The 21,570-nt window shown below is 47.0% G+C and overlaps 1 long non-coding RNA gene across 1 annotated transcript in view; it reads right to left on the bottom strand.

Annotated features, from left to right (window-relative positions):
• Positions 1-894: 894 nt before the first annotated feature.
• LOC139240948 (uncharacterized) overlaps positions 895-21,570 on the bottom strand; it is a 104,382-nt gene continuing 83,706 nt past the window's right edge. The window contains exon 4 of the long non-coding RNA XR_011588761.1: positions 895-1,209. This is a non-coding gene — a long non-coding RNA (uncharacterized lncRNA). The remainder of the gene's footprint in view (positions 1,210-21,570) is intronic.

Raw genomic sequence — 21,570 nt, forward strand, 5'->3', positions numbered from 1 at the left:
GAAAAAAATCTGCCAAGGTGCCTGCTCCTGATCGCTGGAGAGTGACCCCTGCTAGTAAGTGCGGGTGTGTTGAGGTTGGGTGAGGACAGGATGGGGCTCGGCAGCTGTGCCAACCTGTCAATTCACACTGCCTGAACTCAAACATGAAGACTGGCTCACTTGGACAGTTATAGAAGGCTGCCTGTTGCCTGTGGAACGATCTCCCAGCATAAATCAACACCTCAAAGGAGATGGGGAGAAAACAAGTTGGAGAAACATATAAATAAAGAACATAATGTCACCAAAAAAAACTACAAAGCATACTTTATAGCATTGTAATCATACTGATTGTTACTCTCGTGATTTGAGATAATGGAACAGGTTGCTGTGCTGGCAGCTGTATAGGAAATATACTGGAGTTGTCTGGAAATAAAACGAGTCTTGAGGGTTGATTGTCCTTCTGGCTAATTTTAGTTTTAAGGAGACTGAGTTGCTTTGGCTTTCCCAGTATTTTTAGACAAGGAGGGAAATACAGAGTACATCTTTCTGTCAAGTGCGCTTTAATTATGCGGATTACGTCACAACAAACTTTTATTTTGCCTAATGAGCCTCTTCCGATTGGCCTTTGCAAGTGTTGATGTAGGTGGATGTTTTGGGCGCAATCCGTTTGGCTGAGGAAATTGTAAAATGTGAAATCAAAGAAGGGTTTGTGTTTCCTCAGGAGACATGTGGAGGAGTCAAACTTATACAGTTCCTGGTGATTTTTGTGCCAGTTCATACATCTCTCAACAACGCACAGAAATGAGAAGGCAACACATACTACCCAGTGATGGTTCTGCTATGAAACGCGGTTGTATTGACACAAAATGGTCTCACTCATAAAACGGCAATAAGAATAAGAATGTTATCTGTTTATTTCTGCCTTTATGTTCTATTTTTGTCATTCGGCTTCATCTGCATTTGAACTTTTATCAAGAAATGCATTTGTAGCAAAGTAAAAGAACTCTGTGTTTTACCATTCTTTTGATCTGTAAAACTGTTTGGAACAACTCAAACCAATTCCATAATATCTTTGAGTTCCCCTCATACCAATATCCGGCCAGCAATTCAATCCATTTTCCATAGCGATGCAGCACCTACTTTTTATTCTGTGAATTTTGCACTCATCAAGGTGAGCGATGTTGATATAATAATACAAAATGCTGGAAATCTCAGTGGGTCAAGCGGCATCTGTGGAGAGAAACAGAGTTAATGTTTCGGGTCGATGACCCTTCTTTCGAACATTCGCCAGTTTTGACGAACAGATTCTTAAGGAGCACAGAAAGGGGGAGGGGAGGGAAGACCAAAAGGGGAAGGGTAATAGGGTGGAAGACGAGAGATTTGAGAGACAATAGGGATGATGGGCCGACTTGAGATGGTAATGGCAGAAGTTAGAAAAAGATTAGTTTTAGATAGGGTGTAAATGGCAGGATAATTACCGGCTGCCATGGGAAACAGAGAGAAAAATAGATAAGAGCAAAATATGGGCAGGGGTTACGCTCTGAAATAGTTGAACTCTATGTTGAGTCCAGAGGGCTGTAAAGTGCCTAAACGAAAGATGAGGTGCTGTTCCTCGAGCTTGCGTTGAGCTTCATTGGAACAGTTGAGGAATCCGAGGACGGAGAGGTTTTCAAAGTGGGAATGCAGTGGAGAATTAAAATGACAGGCGACCGGAAGCTCATGGTCACGCTTACGGACTGAATGGAGGTGTTCAGCAAAGCGGTCACCAAATCTGCATTTGGTCTCCCCAATGTAGAGGAGACCACATTGTGAGCAGCGAATACAGTGTACTAAATTGAAACGAGTACAAGTAAATCGCTGTTTCACCTGGAAGGAGTATTTGGGGCTCTGGAGAGTTGGAAGGGAGGAGGTAAAAGGGCAGATGTTGCATCTCCTGCGCTTGTAACAGAAAATGCTGGAAATCTCAGTGGGTCAGAGCGATGTTGATGTTGGGGGATGGAACACTTTCCATTTCAGACACCCAGTACCGGCATCAAGCACTCCCAATCAGGTATAATGAAGTTAGGCATAGTGTAAAGCTGCTTCTACTCTGCCCCAGCAACGTGCCTCAACCCCAACCCCAACCTCTCAAGTCATTACTGTAGCAGTGTGACCACGTCTCCACTTCCCAGACCAGCCATCTCGTGACCTCTCTGTCAGTGCTAACTTCGAGATGGTTGTGGGCCATGTCCACTGGGAATTGGATTGAGACTTTGTCGGTTGTATCATTGGTAAGACATGTAGATGTTGCCAGCTCATATTTGCCAAGCTTTACACACCCAGCACAATATTTAACAATTGTCAGCATCAGGATATTCAGCAACTACATACTCTGGTAAAGTATGCCATTCATAGAAACATAGAAAATAGGTGCGGGAGTAGGCCATTCGGCCCTTCGAGCCTGCACCGCCATTCAATAAGATCATGGCTGATCATTCCTTCAGTACCCCTTTCCTGTTTTCTCTCCATACCCCTTGATCCCCTTAACCGTAAGGGCCATATCTAACTCCCTCTTGAATATATCCAGTGAACTGGCACAACAACTCTCTGCGGCAGGGAATTCCACAGGTTAACAACTCTCTGAGTGAAGAAGTTTCTCCTCATCTCAGTCCTAAATGGCCTACCCCTTATCTGAAGACTATGTCCCTTGGTTCTGGGCTTCCCCAACATCGGGAACATTCTTCCTGCATCTATCCTGTCCAGTCCTGTCAGAATCTTTTATGTTTCTATGAGATCCCCTCTCATCCTTCTAAACTCCAGTGAATAAAGGCCCAGTTGATCCAGTCTCTCCTCGTGTTAGTCCAGCCAGACAATGTTCAGTAGGCACATTCAAAGCAGTGAGTCCTGTTCACCTTATAATGAAACGTGTGCACTGGAGATTCCAGCAGGTATATCGTCATAGAATCATAGAAAAATTACGACACAGAAGGAGACTATTTGGCCCATCGTATCCATGCCGGTCAAAAAAGAGCTAACCAGCCTAATCCCACCTTCCAGCACTAGGTCTGTAGCAATGTAGATTACGGCTCTTTAAGTGCACATCCAAGTACTTTTTAAATGTGGTGAGGGTTTCTGCCTCTCCCACCCTTTCTGGCAGGGAGCCCCACCACCCTCTGTGTGAAGAAATGTTTCCTCATCTCCCCTCTAATTCTTCTTCCAACTATTTAAAAATTTATTCCCCCTAGTTATTGACCCCTCTGCTAAGGGAAATAGGTCCTTCCTATCCACTCTATCTCGGCTCCTCATACGTTTATACACCACAATTAAATCCCCGCTCAGCCTCCGCTGTTCCAAGGAAAACAACTCCAGCCTATCCAATCTCTCCTCATAGCTAAAGTTTTCCAGTCCTAGCAACATCCTCGTAAATCTCCTCTGCACCCTCTCGAGTGCAATCCCATCTTTCCTGTAATGCGGTGACAGAACTGCACGCAACACTCAAGCTGCGGCCTAACTAGTGGTTTGTACAGTTCGAGCATAACTTCCCTGCTCTTATATTCTATGCCTTGGCTAATAAAGGAAAGCATTCCATATGCTTTTTTAACCACCTTATCGACCTGTCCTACCTTTAAGGATCTGTGAAACATACTCCAAGGTCCCTCTGTTTCTCCACACCTCTTAGTATCCTACCATTTATTGTGTATTCCCTTGCCTTGTTGCCCCTTCCCAAATGCATTACCTCACACTTCTCCGGATTGAATTCCATTTGCCACTGTTCTGCCCAACTGACCAGTCCATTCATATCTTCCTACAGTCTACAGCTTTCCTCCTCACTGTCAATCACACGGCCAATTTTTGTATCATATGCAAATGTCTTCATCATACCCCCTACATTTGAGTCTAAATCATTAATATATACCACAGGTCTAGTCACAGGTTTATGTGTGAGATTATCAATTTCAAACAGCTTTTCTCTATTCTTCTTTATTTTGAAAAGTTGCAAAACAATTGTAGATCAAACTCCAAATCTGAAATGGAGGGGCAACATTTGACAATTAGTATAAGAAGCTTCATCAATTATAACAGTAACTGCACATCTAAAGTACTTCATTGGCTGTAAAGCACTTTGGGGCGTCTGGTGGTCGTGAAAGGCGCTATAGAAATGCAAGTCTTTCATAGTCGCACTTTAACAATTCAAATTGTGCTTGCAATTCCGGATTTAGCAACTGACCGGATTTTTCAAGCTGCTAATGATTGCTAATTCTATTCAAGTGAATGATTTGATGAAAGGTGCCTTGTTATAACAATACGCTTGGTTCCAAGCCAGAGGTACGTTAGAACGAGGTGTGTTATAGGGAGCCTCAAAAGCAATCAATGAGGGTGGTTTGCACTGGACCCACTTGTAGCTGATTTGCAAAGTATTGAGAGCTGTGGCTGCTTTCCAGCTGGCTCCAACTGAGATGTCACTGACTGCCTTTTGTTAACCTGTTCTATCGAGATTACAGCCTGTGCCAGCAGCTTAACAAATTCTTCTCAGCGTATTGTTCACTGCCGTCTGATGCCGACGCTCAGCTTGGGCCTGAGCTGTGAAATCTTTCCCGTGCCGAAACAATAGGCGATGATTAGCGATACAGAGCTACTAATCTGATCAGCACGAGAGGTTCGGCTTTCAACAGTGCTTGCATTTGCAAAACTAATATAAATACCTAGCTGTAATATGACCGCTGTGTGGATGGATAGAAATGGAGGCATGAATCTGTTGGGTTATAAGTGGGATAACATGGCTTGTTATAGTGAGGCTGTATTCCCTGCATAACACTGTGTTCGAAAAAGTAACTCATTACATAAAGTGCTTTGAGAAGATTTGATAAATCGCTATCGGATTATTATCATCATCATCATCATAGGCAGTCTCTCAAAATCGAGGAAGACTTGCTTCCACTCAATGTGAGTTTTCAGGTGGCTGTACAGTCCAATACGGGAACTACAGTCTCTGTCACAGGTGGGGCAGACAGTGGTTGAGGGAAAGGGTGGGTGGGGAGTCTGGTTTGCCGCACGCTCCTTCCGCTGCCTGCGCTTGATTTCTGCATGCTCTCGGCGACGAGACTCGAGGTGTTCAGCGCCTTCCTGGATGCTCTTCCTCCACTTAGGGTGGTCTTGGGCCAGGGACTCCCAGGTGTCAGTGGGGATGTTGTATTTTATCAGGGAGGCTTTGAGGGTGTCCTTGAAACGTTTCCTCTGCCCACCTGGGGCTCGCTTGCCATGTAGGAGTTCGAAGTAGAGCGCTTGCTTAGGGAGTCTCGTGTCGGGCATGCGGACTATGTGGCCCGCCCAGCGGAGCTGGTCTAGTGTGGTCAGTCCTTCGATGCTGGGGAATGTTGGCCGAAGCGAGCACGTTGACGTTGGTGCGTCTATCCTCCCAGGGAATTTGCAGGATCTTGCGGAGTCAGCGCTGGTGGTACATCTCCAATGCTTTGAGATGTCTGCTGTATATAGTCCACGTCGCCGAGCCATATAGGAGGGCGGGTATCACTACTGCTATATGAATGCAAGTTTTAAAATTAATTTTCCAAAAGGCCTGAAGAATTTATTTGAAATGATGTGAATTCTCTGTGGTGACTGTCCTTTGCAACTTTCTGTCAGGTAATAGCTCCAAGACTTATTCCCGCTCCTTTTTTTTTAATTTTAGTTTTTTTTTGTCATTTTCTTAGATAGTTCCCCCTACCCAGTCCAAAAGCAGATAGGCAGGCAAGCCTGCTCTGACATAATCAACCATGGCTGCTTTGAAAGCAGCTGCTATAGACGGGATTGCTTGTGATCGGGGGAAGGGATGGGGCTGAATGGACCTTTTCTCATGCCATGATTTCTAAGACTTACTCCCTGGCTTGGGAATTGGATAGCTGATCTACTTCAGGCCTCTTGACTGTGGGGCCTAGGCACAGAAGTACATGAGCAGCCTATGGTTGCTTCTATTGAGGAAAGCCTCTTATGTATGCTTGCATCTTTTTCCTGAAACAAAGAATTGTGTGTGAAATCACTGGATGCACCTTCACACCAATCATCATGTGTAGCAACATAGAGGCACACATACAGAGGCTGAACTCCAGGACACAGTCGATGTATTTATTGAGGCGTACGAAAGCATAGCCCTTGCGTTAAACATCCGTAAGACAAAGGTCCTCCACCAGCCTGTCCTCACCGCACAGCACTGCCCCCCAGTCAAGATCCACGGCGTGGCCCTGGACACCGTGGACCACTTCCCATATCTCGGGAGCCTCCTGTCAAGAAGAGCAGACATCGACGCCGAGATTCAACACCGCTGCCAGTGCAGCCTTCGGCCACCTGAGGAAAAGAGTGTTTGAAGACCAGGCCCTCAAAACTGTCACCAAGCTCATGGTCTACAGGGCTGTAGTAATACCTGCCCTCCTGTATGGCTCAGAGACATGGGCCATGTACAGTAGACACCTCAAGTCACTGGAGAAATATCACCAACGATGTCACCGCAAGATCCTACAAATCCCCTGGGAGGACAGGCGCACCAACATCAGCGTCCTCATTCAGGCCAACATCCCCAGCATTGAAGCACTGACCACACTCGATTAGCTCCGCTGGGCAGGCCACATAGTTCGCATGCCAGACACGAGACTCCCAAAGCAAGTGCTCTACTTGGAACTCCTACACGGCAAACGAGCCAAAGGTGGGCAGCGGAAACGTTACAAGGACACCCTCAAAGCCTCCCTGATAAAGTGCGATATCCCCACTGACACCTGGGAGTCCCTGGCCCAAGACCGCCCTAAGTGGAGGAAGTGATCCGAGAAGGCGCTGAGCACCTCGAGTCTCAATGCTAAGCGCAGGCAGCAGAAAGAGCGTGCAGCAAACCAGTCCCACCCACCCCTTCCCTCAACAACTATCTGTCCAACCTGTGACAGAATCTGTGTCTCTCGTATTGGACTGTTCAGCCACCAAAGAATTCACTTCAGGAGTGGAAGCAAGTCTTCCTCGATTCCGAGGGACTGCCTATGATGATGCAGCAACATATCTGGGTACCAACGCTGTGTGTGTGGAATCTTAAGAACCTGATTTCCCCCCACCCCCAATTCCACAGTCAATTTATACAATGCATGTTTTGGTTTCTGAAGTGCATTCCAAGAGATCTATCACCTCAACGAATGCACTTTGAGCTGTTAGAAGGGAAAGAATCATAACTCGAGGGGAGGTTGAATTTTATAATTATATTATTTCTTATATTTAATGCCTGAAGTCACAATTGATGTTTGTTACTGGAACTATATTAGATGCTGTTGTTGAAAGTAAGTTCACGATTAACCTCATTAACTTAAGTCCTTGGGCCTTTATTAATATCCATAGGATGAGCTACACCATTGTAACAAGGGAGTGACACAGTTTCTGGACAAACATTAAGTGATGATATCTATTTTGGTCAGAAAATAATGGCAAGGTAAGGAGCAATATGGATAAAATTCTCTGAAAACCGATTGATGACCCTAATAATCATCAAGGCAGTCCCTCGGAATCGAGGAAGACTTGCTTCCACTCTAAAAATGAGTCCTTAAGTGGCTGAACAGTCCAATACAAGAACCACAGTCCCTGTCACAGGTGGGACAGAGAGTCGTTGAGGGAAGGGGTGGGTGGGACTGGTTTGCCGCACGCTCTTTCTGCTGCCTGCACTTGATTTCTGCATGCTCTCGGCCACGAGACTCGAGGTGCTCAGCGCCCTCCCGGATGCACTTCCTCCACTTAGGGCGGTCTTTGGCCAGGGACTCCCAGGTGTCAGTGGTGACCCTAATCACTGTCACCATTACATACCGTGTAAAACACCTGTCCATCTTCGATGACGCTTCAAGTTAGAATCACCTGAACAGTTTATATTTAAAGGCTTCTTCGTGTCTTCTTTCAGATTTTCAGTGAAGTTTAAATTCTGGGAGAGCTGAGAATTGGGTACCTCTGTTCGCCTTTCCCCACCTAGAAACCTGAAAGGATCCATCATCTGCTGGGTCACTCTGACCTTCACTGAGATACATTTGGGGAAGTTGGGTCAGATTGAACAATTCTACTTTAACTTGCTGAGCGCCCCAGATTCAGGAAGAATCCAATGTGAAACTGGACTGATTAATTTTTATATTGTGATTAGCATTACAATCTCATAAATAACATTATTTTGCTGCTTTCCTGTCAGGGTGTGGAAGTTGGCTCCAAACAATGGTGGGATCTCCAAGTTGCTCAATGGCACTGCCCAGTGCAGTACCAGGATGGTCTGATCAGTGCTGACTTAACAGATCTCAACCAGTAAGAAACATAAGAATATAAGAAATAGGAGCAGAAGTAGGCCATTCGGCCCCTCAAGCCTGCTCCGCCATTCAATAAGATCATGGCTGATCATCAACCTCAACTCCACTTTCCCGCCCGATCTCCATATCCCTTGATTCATAGAAACATAGAAAATAGGTGCAGGAGTAGGCCATTCGGCCCTTCTAGCCTGCACCGCCATTCAATGAGTTCATGGCTGAACATGCAACTTCAGTACCCTCTTCCTGCTTTCTCACCATACCCCTTGATCCCCCGAGTAGTAAGGACTTCATCGAACTCCTTTTTGAATATATTTAGTGAATTGGCCTCAACTACTTTCTGTGGTAGAGAATTCCACAGGTTCACCACTCTCTGGGTGAAGAAGTTTCTTCTCATCTCGGTCCTAAATGGCTTACCCCTTATCCTTAGACTGTGTCCCCTGGTTCTGGACTTCCCCAACATTGGGAACATTCTTCCTGTATCCAACCTGTCTAAACCCGTCAGAATTTTAAACGTTTCTATGAGGTCCCCTCTCATTCTTCTGAACTCCAGTGAATACAAGCCCAGTTGATCCAGTCTTTCTTGATAGGTCAGTCCCACCATCCCGGGAATCAGTCTGGTGAACCTTCGCTGCACTCCCTCAATAGCAAGAATGTCCTTCCTCAAGTTAGGAGACCAAAACTGTACACAATACTCCAGGTGTGGCCTCACCAAGGCCCTGTACAACTGTAGCAACACCTCCCTGCCCCTGTACTCAAATCCCCTCGCTATGAAGGCCAACATCCCATTTGCTTTCTTAACCGCCTGCTGTACCTGCATGCCAACCTTCAATTCCTGCATCTATTTTCTATGTTTCTATGTTTCTATGACTGATGTATCATGACACCCAGGTCTCGTTGCACATCCCCTTTTCCTAATCTGTCACCATTCAGATAATAGTCTGTCTCTCTGTTTTTACCACCAAAGTGGATAACCTCACATTTATTCACATTATACTTCATCTGCCATGCATTTGCCCACTCACCTAACCTATCCAAATCACTCTGCAGCCTCATAGCATTCTCCTCGCAGCTCACACTGCCACCCAACTTAGTGTCATCCGCAAATTTGGAGATACTACATTTAATCCCCTCGTCTAAATCATTAATGTACAGCGTAAACAGCTGGGGCCCCAGCACAGAACCTTGCGGTACCCCACTAGTCACTGCCTGCCATTCCGAAAAGTACCCATTTACTCCTACTCTTTGCTTCCTGTCTGACAACCAGTTCTCAATCCACGTCAGCACACTACCCCCAATCCCATGTGCTTTAACTTTGCACATTAATCTCTTGTGTGGGACCTTGTCGAAAGCCTTCTGAAAGTCCAAATATACCACATCAACTGGTTCTCCCTTGTCCACTCCACTGGAAACATCCTCAAAAAATTCCAGAAGATTTGTCAAGCATGATTACCCTTTCACAAATCCATGCTGACTTGGACCTATCATGTCACCTCTTTCCAAATGCGCTGCTATGACATCCTTAATAATTGATTCCATCATTTTACCCACTACTGAGGTCAGGCTGACCGGTCTATAATTCCCTGTTTTCTCTCTCCCTCCTTTTTTTAAAAAGTGGGGTTACATTGGCTACCCTCCACTCAATAGGAACTGATCCAGAGTCAATGGAATGTTGGAAAATGACTGTCAATGCATCCGCTATTTCCAAGGCCGCCACCTTAAGTACTCTGGGAGCAGTCCATCAGGCCCTGGGGATTTATCGGCCTTCAATCCCATCAATTTCCCCAACACAATTTCCCGACTAATAAAGATTTCCCTCAGTTCCTCCTCCTTACTAGACCCTCTGACCCCTTTTATATCCGGAAGGTTGTTTGTGTCCTCCTTAGTGAATACCGAACCAAAGTACTTGTTCAATTGGTCTGCCATTTCTTTGTTCCCCGTTATGACTTCCCCTGATTCTGACTGCAGGGGACCTACGTTTGTCTTTACTAACCTTTTTCTCTTTACATATCTTTAGAAACTTTTGCAATCCGTTTTAATGTTCCCTGCAAGTTTCTTCTCGTACTCCATTTTCCCTGCCCTAATCAAACCTTTTGTCCTCCTCTGCTGAGTTCTAAATTTCTCCCAGTCCCCGGGTTCGCTGCTATTTCTGGCCAATTTGTATGCCACTTCCTTGGCTTTAATACTATCCCTGATTTCCCTTGATAGCCACGGTTGAGCCACCTTCCCTTTTTTATTTTTACGCCAGACAGGAATGTACAATTGTTGTAGTTCATCCATGCGGTCTCTAAATGTCTGCCATTGCCCATCCACAGTCAATCCCTTAAGTATCATTCGCCAATCTATCTTAGCCAATTCACGCCTCATACCTTCAAAGTTACCCTTCTTTAAGTTCTGGACCATGGTCTCTGAATTAACTGTTTCATTCTCCATCCTAATGCAGAATTCCACCATATTATGGTCACACTTCCCCAAGGGGCCTCGCACTACGAGATTGCTAATTAATCCTCTCTCATTACACAACACCCAGTCTAAGATGGCCTCCCCCCTAGTTGGTTCCTCGACATATTGGTCTGGAAAACCATTCCCCTAGAGTCCAAAAATCTATCGATCTCAGCCTTGAATATAGAGACTCAGCATCCACAGCCCTCTTGGGTAGAGAATTCCAAAAATTCACAACCCTCCGAGTGAAGAAATTCCTCCTCATCTCTCTTAAATGGCCGACCCCTTATCCTGAGACTGTGTCCTCTGGTTCTAGACACTCCAGCGAGGGGAAACAACCTCTCTGCATCTACCCTGTCAATCCCCTTCAGAATCTTGTATGTTTCAATGAGATCACCTCTCATTCTTCTAAACTCCAGAGAGTATCGGCCTATTCTCCACAATCTCTCCTCATAAGACAGCCCTCTCATCCCAGTAGGGGCCGTATAATTAGCTCCAATGCCCCTGGGCTAGAAAGGGGAAAATAGGGTTTCCATTCCTGATCGCTACCCAGGAATACTTGCTGGAAGGTTTGTGTGGACAATGCTGAGGACCTTTACAACCGGCTGCTGACACTCACTGTCGAGGCTTGCGCGTGGAGAAAGGCCAGCTGGTTGAAGATGGTCAGAGCCCATGGAAATGTACTGTTACTTTTGAATGGTGGAGAAAATCGTCAAACAAATTGCAGATGCTGAAAATCTGAAACCGAAAAGGCTGGTAACACTCAGTGGGTCAGTCAGAATTCATGGAGAGAACAGAGGAGTTGGTGTTTCAGGCGTAGAACTGTTTGGACCAAGGTTCCAGACCTGAAACATTAACTTGTCAGTTCTCCATGGATTCTGACTGACCTGCTGAGTGTTTCCAGCATTTCCTGTATTTGTCACACATTCTGTCATTCAGCTGCCTCGTCAGAAGAAGGTGCGGAGAGAAAGCAAGGCGCTTCTCCACAGTGATGGGGCAAGAAAATTTGTAAGAATTGTCAATCTTGTCCGGGACCAAGTTACCGATCTGCCAGATCTCAGCTAGAGAATGGCATTTAGATCAGCAAAAGGGGAGAAAATAACTGGGAAATAGGAGGGAGATGTCTGAATTTATGACTCTCTCAGCATAATTTTGACACTGTCAGCTTTTGCTGTGTCAGCTGTGGCTCAGTGGGTAGCACTCGCCTCTGAGTCAGAAGGTTGTGGGTTCAAGTCCCAATCCAGAGACTTGAGCACATAAATCTAGGCTGACACTCCCAGTGCAGGGCTGAGGGAGCGCTGCACTGTCGGAGGTGCTGTCTTTCGGATGAGATGTTAAACCCGAGGCCCCGACTGCTCTCTCAAGTGGACGTAAAAGAGCCTATGGCACTATTTTGAAGAAGAGCAGGGGAGTTCTCCCCGGTGTCCCGGACAATATTTATCCCTCGATCAACATAACAAAAAAAACTGATTATCTGGTCATTATCACATTGCTGTTTGTGGGAGCTTGCTGTGCGCAAATTGGCTGCTGCGTTTCCTACATTACAACAGTGACGACACTCCAAAAGTACTTCATTGGCTGCAAAGCGCTTTGAGATGTCCGGTGGTCGTTGAAGGCGCTATAGAAATGCAAGTCTTTTTTTCTTTCTCTGCGATACTGTAAAGTGGTGATCGCAAGTCGGCAGCCCAGTTTACATCTCTCCCGATTTTTATTTCATGGTTTTATTGACTGGCAGGATTCCACCCATTGGTATCATTGTTTCTGCCCGTGTGGTGTTAAAGGCCCCAACTGAAGATTCCCTAAATTTCATGAACAGAGTTTCATTCTTTGAATGTGCAGCCTGTGAGCGATGCCAGCCAGATCATTCTGCACGTGAATGCATGTTACCCTGGAAGCTGCCATGACTCCTTTGTTCTCTGACAATCAAACATACCTGCATTGTTCAGCCAGAGCACTGTGTCAGCAATGATTGCTTGGAGACCAAGGTTACCCATTTCAACCATGGCTGATACTACTGTGCCATCCAAGGACTGAGAGTGACAGCAGGTTCAATGAAGCTTTGAATACTGCACACATTATTATTGAACAGATCATCAGTATTCTGAAATCCCACTTCCGTTGCCTGGATCGGTAGGACAGCCCAGCAAGGGTATCAAGAATTATAGTGGCATGTTGCATAAAATTGCTGTTGGGAAAGGATTGTGCTCTCTATCTGAAGATGAAGACCATCAATCCTCATTATGCTGAAGGTGCCCAGAAGAGAGGGGAGGTGGTACACGACAAGCCATTGCCAGCAGCACGTGACATCTAGCAGGAAATGATCAACAACTGTTTCCAGTAGAAAGGATATACCTCCTCTCCAGAGTCCATAATGCCACTGAGGAGCATTTTCAGCTCACCTCAGTTAACTCACTCCTCATCTGTCTAACATCTGGCCCTTTTTGTACAGCTGCGGCTCAGTGGGTAGCACCCTCGCCTCGGAGTCAGAAGGTTGTGGGTTCAACTCCCACTCCAGGGACTTGAGCACATAAATCCAGGCTGACACACCAGTGCAGTGCTGAGGAAGTGCTGCACTGTCGGAGGTGCCATCTTTCAGATGTGACGTGAAACCGAGGCCCCGTCTGCTCTCTCAGGTGGACGTAAAAGATTCCATGGCACTATTTCGAAGAAGAGCAGGGGAGTTATCCTCTCTGTCCTCGCCAATATGTATCCCTTGATCATAACAAAAACAGATCATCGGGTCATTATCACATTGCTGTTTGTGGGAGCTTGCTGTGCGCAAATTGGCTGCTGCGTTTCCTACATTACAACAGTGACTACACTCCAAAAGTACTTCATTGGCTGTAAAGCGCTTTGAGACATCTGGTGGTCGTGAAAGGCGCTATATAAATGCAAGTCTTTCTTTCTTTAACTTTATCCCTCTCTATTTGGACCTTAAACCTTATCCCGAGGTGCTCACCCACGTTTAACTCATCCACCTGATCTATTTCATTACTTATAGCTAGATTTGGCAACATCTCTTATAGGCATGTGGACATACTGCTTGGGGAAGGCGGAGCATGACACATGTTTCAGGAATTCCATTCCATTTTCCCTGTTTACTCCCTCCCTGTCCCAAACAATGAGCGATAATTGAAATCTCTCAGAGCAGTAATGTTATTGCTACTTACCTCCCTGATCGGTCTAAAGATTTCCCTCCCACAATGAGGGGTTCTGTAGTACAGTCCCGCTAATGTAACATCCCTTTTATCTTTGATCTCTAACCATACAGACTGTGTCTGAACCTCTTTAGTGTACATCGGTCCCCTTACAACAGGTATTCCCTCCTGCATCAATATTGCCGGTTCTCCTCCTTTCTTACCTATTCTGTACTTCCTAAAAAATATTATAACCTGATATTGTCCACTCCTGCCCAGTTTGCAACCAAGTTTCTGTTCGCGTTATTAAATCTAGAGCGTCCTGAGACACAAGGAACAGCGATATATTTCGAAGTCAGGATGGTGGTGATGTTCCCATGTGCCTGCTGCCCTTGTCCTTGGTGGTAGAGGTCGCGGGTTTGGGAGGTGCTGCCGAAGAAGCCTTGGCGAGTTGTTGCAGTGCATCTTGTAGATGGTACACACTGCAGCTCCGGTGTGCCGGTGTTGGAGGGAGTGAATGTTGAAGGTGGTGAATGGGGTGCCAATCTAGTGGGCTGCTTTGTCCTGGATGGTGTTGAGCTTCCTGAGTGTTGTTGGAGCTGGACTCATCCAGGCAAGTGGAGAGTGTTCCATCAATCTCCTGATTTGTGCTTTGTAGATGGTGAAAAGGCTTTGGGGAGGCAGGATGTGACTCACTCACCACACAATACCCAGCTTCTGACCTGCTCTTGTAGGCACAGTATTTATGTGGCTAGTCCAGTTGACTTTCTGGTCAATGGTGATGCCCAGGATGTTGATGGTGGGGGATTCGACAATGGTAATGCCATTGAATGTCAAGGGGTGGTAGTTAGACTCTTGTTGGAGATGGTCGTTGCCTTCCACTTATCAGCCCAAGCCTGAATGTTGTCCAGGTCTTGCTGCATGTGGGCATGGACTGCTTCATTATCTGAGGAGTTGTGAATGGAGCTGAACACTGAAATCATCAGCGAACATCCCCACTTCTGACCTTTATGATGGAGGGAAGGTAATTGATGAAGCTGATGAAGATGATTGGGCCGAGGACTTTGATGGCCCCTATGGTCAAACAGCCGGTCAACCCTCACGGTCCTGAACATCGTGAAGAATGGTCAGTTGTGCAAGGTGACCGGTGTCTAAGGAACCACATCCCAACAGAGAGCCAACACATGGGCAAGGTAACAAAGTGTCAGCACCTGTGGGCTTATACACCAGGAAGATCCATCATCTTCAGGCGACATGGAATCTGAGGTGGGGGAGGAAACAGCTCTATGTGAGCATATACTTGCTACAGAGATTGCAATGCAGCTGAACTGCATCACTTTGTGCGTACACTGTGTCATGTATTCAACTGTCATTGTAACCCATGTATAAACTAACCTAGGTTGTACACCGTGAGAACATTGACCATTAGGCGGTGAACTTGTGGGAGACACTCCTAACCTGGACTTTCAGGTATAAAAGGGGAAGTTCCACCCACCTTCATCACTTCAGTGCTGGCTAATAAAGGTTACTGGTCACAGAGTGACCTTCTTTCAAGTATGGGCCTCGTGTGCATTTATACTGTATAGTAAGGACATATTGGCAACGAGAAACTGGGATTTAAACCACGCGAGCATGGCCACTAGCAGCACAGACGAGAGGTACTGTGTTGGTGATGATTGGGACGATTTTATTGAGAGACGACAGCAAGGTTTCGTCACTAAGGAATGGCTGGGACAGGATTCGGCCGACAAACGCAGGGCTCATCTCCTGACGGTTTGTGGATCCAGAACGTACTCCCTGATGAAGGACCTTCTAGCGTCAGAGAAGCTGGCGGACAAGACTTTTGAAGAGCTCAGTAAGTTGATCAGGGAACACCTTAAACCAGCGAGCAGCATGCACATGTCGAGACACCGGTTTTACACGCACCGGCGGCGAGAAGGGCAAAGCGTTCCAGACTTCGTGGCAGACCTCCGGCGACTGGCGAGCCTATATAAGGTCCCAGATGCATGCAGAGCAGAGATGCTGCGAGACTTTTTTATTGAGGGCATCGGGCACGCTGGGGTTTTCAGGAAACTGATTGAGACCAAAGACTTTTGACCCTGGAAACGGTGGCTTTGATAGCCCAGACATTTATCTCAGGGGAGGAAGAGACCAGAATGATGTTTGACAAAAATCTTGGCTTAAATGCAGCAAATGGACAGGGAGTCAACATTGTTGACGCGGGACACAGTTCTTCAGGCAGACAGGGGAAATTAGACATGCCCCAGCATGTAGTCGAAGCCAAAGGGGGAATTCAACAGAGACAGTGGCTAGCTGAACGGCGATTCATGCCATCGCAAGATACAATGCGGCCAGTAATGGGGCCATCAACACCTGTCAATGGTGCGCTTCAGGACAGTTACAGAGACAGTCAGAAACGATCGACTGGTAATGGACCTTTTGTTTCCAACAACGGCTCATGTGGGAGGTCTGGAGGCAAACACCCAGCCAGAGCTTGCAGGTATCAGCAATATATCTGCAGAAACTGCAACGTCAGCGGTCACTTGGCGCGTATGTGCAGGAAGCCTGCAGCCATGTTGATGTATGAGGAGGACGGGCTGGATGCAAGCCCTACGAGGCTAAATGAATACTGGGGGAATTCACTGGAAGCTGAAGTTCAGCGAGTTCATGTGGAGCACATATACAGTTCATACACCAGGACGCCACCGATAATGAGTATCAAACAGTTCGACAAGTTGTGGGCGTCCAAGGCCAGGAGGCCAAAATTATTGCCGATTGACGCACAGCTACGGACATATACAAAGGAGATCATTCCGGTGCTAGGCAGCGCCACTGTAGTCGTGACCCACAAAGATTCGGAGAACAGATTGCCACTCTGGATTGTCCTGGGGGATGGTCCCGCACTACTGGGGAGGTGTTGGCTTGCTGTCATGAGTTGGAAATGGGGCGATATCAATGCAATTTCTTCTGTGGAGCGAGTATCATGCTCACAGGTCCTGGACAAATTTGACTCACTATTTCAACTCGGCATTGGCACTTTCATGGGGCATAAACCCGGACGCCAGGCCAGTACATTACAAGGCCAGAGCGGTGCCGTACGTGATGCGGGAAAAGATAGAAGATGAATTGGACCGCCTGCTGAGGGAAGGCATCATCTCGCCAGTCGAATTTAGTGACTGGGCGAGCCCGATCGTGCCGGTGCTCAAGGTGGATGGGTCGGTCAGGATATGTGGTGATTACAAGGCCACCATCAATCGGGTGTCACTCCAAGACCAGTACCCGCTACCGAGAGGGGAGGACCTCTTTACGACGCTATCCGGTGGCAAACTTTTTCAAAATTGTACCTGACCTCAGCTTACATGACCCAGGAGCTGGCGAGTGAGTCGAAGAAGCTGATCACCATCACGACACACAAGGGGTTGTTTGAGTATAACAGATGTCCGTTCGGGATTCGCTCGGCCGCCGCGATCTTTCAACGAAATATGGAAAGCCTCTTCAAGTCGATTCCAAGGACAGTGGTTTTTCAAGACGACATCCTCATCACGGGTTGCGATACTGAAGAACACCTCCACAACCTGGAGGAGGTGCTACGCAGACTGGACCGGGTAGGGCTGCGACTGAAAAAGGCGAAGTGCGTCTTCCTAGCTCCAGAGGTAGAATTCCTGGGGAGGAGGGTAGCAGCAGACGGGATCAGACCTACTGCGTCCAAAACGGAAGCGATCCAGAGAGCACCCAGACCCCGTAACACAACGGAGCTGCGTTCGTTCCTGGAGCTCCTGAACTATTTGGGTAACTTTCTTCCCAAATTGAGCACGCTGTTAGAGCCGCAACACGTGCTCCTACGCAAAGGTCGCGATTAGGTCTGGGGGGACAGCCAGGAAAGGGCTTTTGATAGAGCACGCAATTTGTTATGCTCCAACAATCTGTTAACGCTATATGACCCATGTAAGAAACTTGTTTTAACATGTGATGCGTCGTCCTATGGGGTCGGGTGTGTGTTGTAGCATGTGAATGCCAGTGGTCAGTTACAGCCGGTAGCTTATGCCTGTCCCAGGCAAAAAGGGGCTACGGGATGGTAGAAAAGGAAGCGCTTGCATGTGTTTATGCAGTAAAAAAAAATGTACCAGTGCCTGTTTGGCAGGAAATTTGAGCTGGAGACAGATCACAAATCCCTAACGTCCCTTTTGGCCGACAACAAGGCCATAAATGCAAATACATCGGCCCGCATACAGAGGTGGGCACTCACGTTAGCCGCCTATGACTATACAATTCGGCACAGACCGGGCAGTGAAAACTGCGCCGATGCACTCAGCAGGCTCCCACTAGCCACCACCGAGGGGGCTACCGAGCATGCTGCTGAGATGGTCATGGCTGTTGAAGCTTTCGAAAGCGAAGGCTCACCGTGACAGCCCGACAGATCAAAGTCTGGACAAATAGAGACCCGCTACTGTCTTTAGTCAAGAAATGTGTCCTGAATGGGGACTGGGCAGCCACGTACAAGACATGCCCTGAGAAATTTAAACCATTTCTCAGGCGCAAGGATGAACTCTCGATTCAGGTCGATTGCCTACTATGGGGTAACCGAGTAGTCATGCCCCAGATGGGCAGAGAGGTGTTCATCAGAGAACTCCACAATGAGCACCCGGGCATTGTCATGATGAAGACAATTTTCAGGTCACACGTTTGGTGGCCAGGGATAGATGCAGATCTGGAACTTTGTGTTCGCAGGTGCAACACGTGTGCCCAGCTGGGCAATGCGCCCAGGGAAGCCCCCCTTAGCCCCTGGCCCGCCAAGCCATGGTCACGCATCCATGTGGACTATGCAGGTCCTTTCATGGGAAAAATGTTTTTGGTTGTAGTAGATACCTACTCCAAATGGATCGAGTGTGATATTCTTAATTCAAGCAAATCCTCTGCCACGATAGAAAGTCTACGGGCAATGTTTGCTGCCCATGGTCTACCGGACGTCTTGGTCAGCAACAATGGCCCGTGCTTTACAAGCATTGAATTCCAGGACCTCATGGCAGGAAACGGTAACAACCATGTCAAAACGGCACCGTTCAAGCCGGCCTCAAACGGCCAGGCGGAATGAGCAGTGCAGATAATCAAACAGGGGATGCTCAGAATCCAAGGGGGTTCCCTACAAAGCCACGTATCACGCCTCCTGTTGGCTAATAGATCCCGACCACACTCGCTCACAGGGGTTCCACCCGCAGAGCTGCTCATGAAAAGGACGTTCAAAACCAGGTTATCCCTTATACACCCGACCATGAAAGAAATTGTTGAGAGCAGGCGCCAGTCACAATGTGACTACCATGACGGGGAATGTGAGGGCGCGATGTATTGATGTCAATGACCCTGTCTTTATTCTCAACTACGCTGCAGGGCTAAAATGGCTCGCAGGCACTGTGATTGCCAAAGAGGGAAATAGGATTCTGGTAGTTAAACTTACCAATGGACAAATCTGCCACAAACACGTGGATCAAACAAAAAGGAGGTTCAGCAACCCTTATAGAAGAAGCAGAGGAAGAACACGATGTAGAGTTCACTCCACCACAGATGACCGAACACCGGAACCAAGTGGAGGAGAGCCCAGTCACTGTGGGCAGTCCGGACAGGCCTGAGGCACCGCAAACAGCAGACACTCAGGCCAGCGTCCAACAACCGGAGCCCCAACTCAGGCGCTCTACAAGGGAGCGTAAACCACCAGAAAGACTTAACCTGTGATCCCAATAAGACTTTGGGGGGGAGGTGATGTCATGTATTCAACTGTCATTGTAACCCATGTATAAACTGACCTAAGTTGTACACCGTGAGAACATTGACCACTAGGTGGTGAACTTGTGGGAGACATTCCTAACCTGGACTTTCAGGTATAAAAGGGGAAGCTACACCCACCTTCATCACTTCAGTGCTGGCTAATAAAGGTTACTGGTCACAGAGTGGCCTTCTCTCAAGTATGGGCCTCGTGTGCATTTATACTGTATAGTAAGGACATATTACACTGTACATAGAAAGATCATAAATGGAGTAAGATAGTGATGTTGGCGGCTGATAGTTTAGTGGTGTTCTGCAAATTTGTTTTTTCTTTCGTCTCTCGGATACTTTTGAAAGTAGCTGCCAGGTTTAATGTGTAAGTTGTCCTGAGATCTCTCCATTGATAAGGACCATGAAAAGTAAAGTTGCGTTTTATTCTTTGTCCTGGTCTGATGCCAGTACCAGCACAGTATAATGGGTCCTTCGCCGAGGTCTTTGATCTTCCTGCTTGCCTCCAGGCAGCAATGGACTCTGAAGTGGTGACTTGAAGTTGCCACACTGGCGTCTCCACTCCGTGCCAACGTAAATGACCTTTAAAGGTCTGCAACAGTATAAATGCTTCCAACCTTGCAGCGAGGTTAGTGGGACCATGTCATTGCCGACAGAAACATGACGTGCACTCTTTACAGCAGCAAGGTTGGTGACGGGTCAGGAATTAGCCCCTACCCACCTTTGCCCCCCCCTCCCAAAAAGGCAGGTTGCTTCACCTGTGTGAATGTCACACCTTTGCTGGTGTCCCACTTAGCATCACATTGAAATTGCATGCAATGCAAACCGATTCAGAGTTGGCCATGGTGCCCTTGGCAGAATTGCCAGAGTGACCACCTTGATCCATAGTTGGTAAAGGGTCGCTGGAAGCAGCACCAAGCCTACAGATGTAGTGGTGTGTGATGCAGCAAGTACCAACTGGACCTGACCTCTCTGATGCAGACATGAACTTCAAGGAGCAAAGTCTACAGATTTCAGCTGTGTCGAATAAATGAAGCAGAAAGCTCCAGGGGACCAAACGGCAGGAGAAATGGAACATAAATATGTTAATGATATCCTTCGCTCATGAACCCGTACCATGATGCATCACTGGGCTCGAGATCAGTCTGTACGAGCATGAGAAGCACCGGGTTCTTCGACGCAGCAAGCAGTGGATCACTCCGCTAGATAACGTCAAGCTGTAGTATGTCAATAAATTTGGCAGCAAAATGGTTAAAGATGCAAGGTTTTGGTTTGTTCCTGCTGCAGTGCCCAGCTGAGTTTTGACAGTGTTGGAAGAGGAAAGGAGCTGTCAGTAACAACTGATTCACAGGGTAACCTGGAAAATGTTCCAGAGGAAGTGATTAGCTGTTCATCTTATCACGACGCAGGCAATTATCAGAGTAAAGTAGACTCTGGCACAAGGTAAGCAGAAGTGATTCAGATGAGCGGAAGAGGTGGCTGATGATTTAAAATATATAACATCCTCTCCCACATCCAGCCAAAGATGATGTGGTCTGGTAGTGGAGAGGTTATGCTGCTTATGTTGTGATCATGAGTTTGATGTCCCAGGGACCTCTGACCCTCTGTCTGCTTCGTGTATGATTAACTTTATTGGTGGTGTGAGAAGTGGCCGTGTGTTTCTGGACTGTTTAGCAATGACCCTGAATGTTTTCTGCTGGATAATGACCTCCAGATTACAGCAGGCACTGAGAAACCAATCCATTGCATTTAATTTGCAATAATAGCTAGTTTTTAAAAAAAATTAATAATTTCAACATATCAGATGAGGAACATACTCCCTCCTATGGACCTTGTCACCTGGATAGAAAAATAACTGGTAACTGAGAAATGTATGGTCCCATCAGCTTCTCCTTCCAAGCCGATGAATGGTTCATGGGCCAATTTGGGAAATTGGAAGTTGATGCAAACATTTCAACTGGAAA

Source organism: Pristiophorus japonicus, chromosome X (assembly GCF_044704955.1).
Source record: "Pristiophorus japonicus isolate sPriJap1 chromosome X, sPriJap1.hap1, whole genome shotgun sequence".
Taxonomy (NCBI): Eukaryota; Metazoa; Chordata; class Chondrichthyes; family Pristiophoridae; genus Pristiophorus; species Pristiophorus japonicus.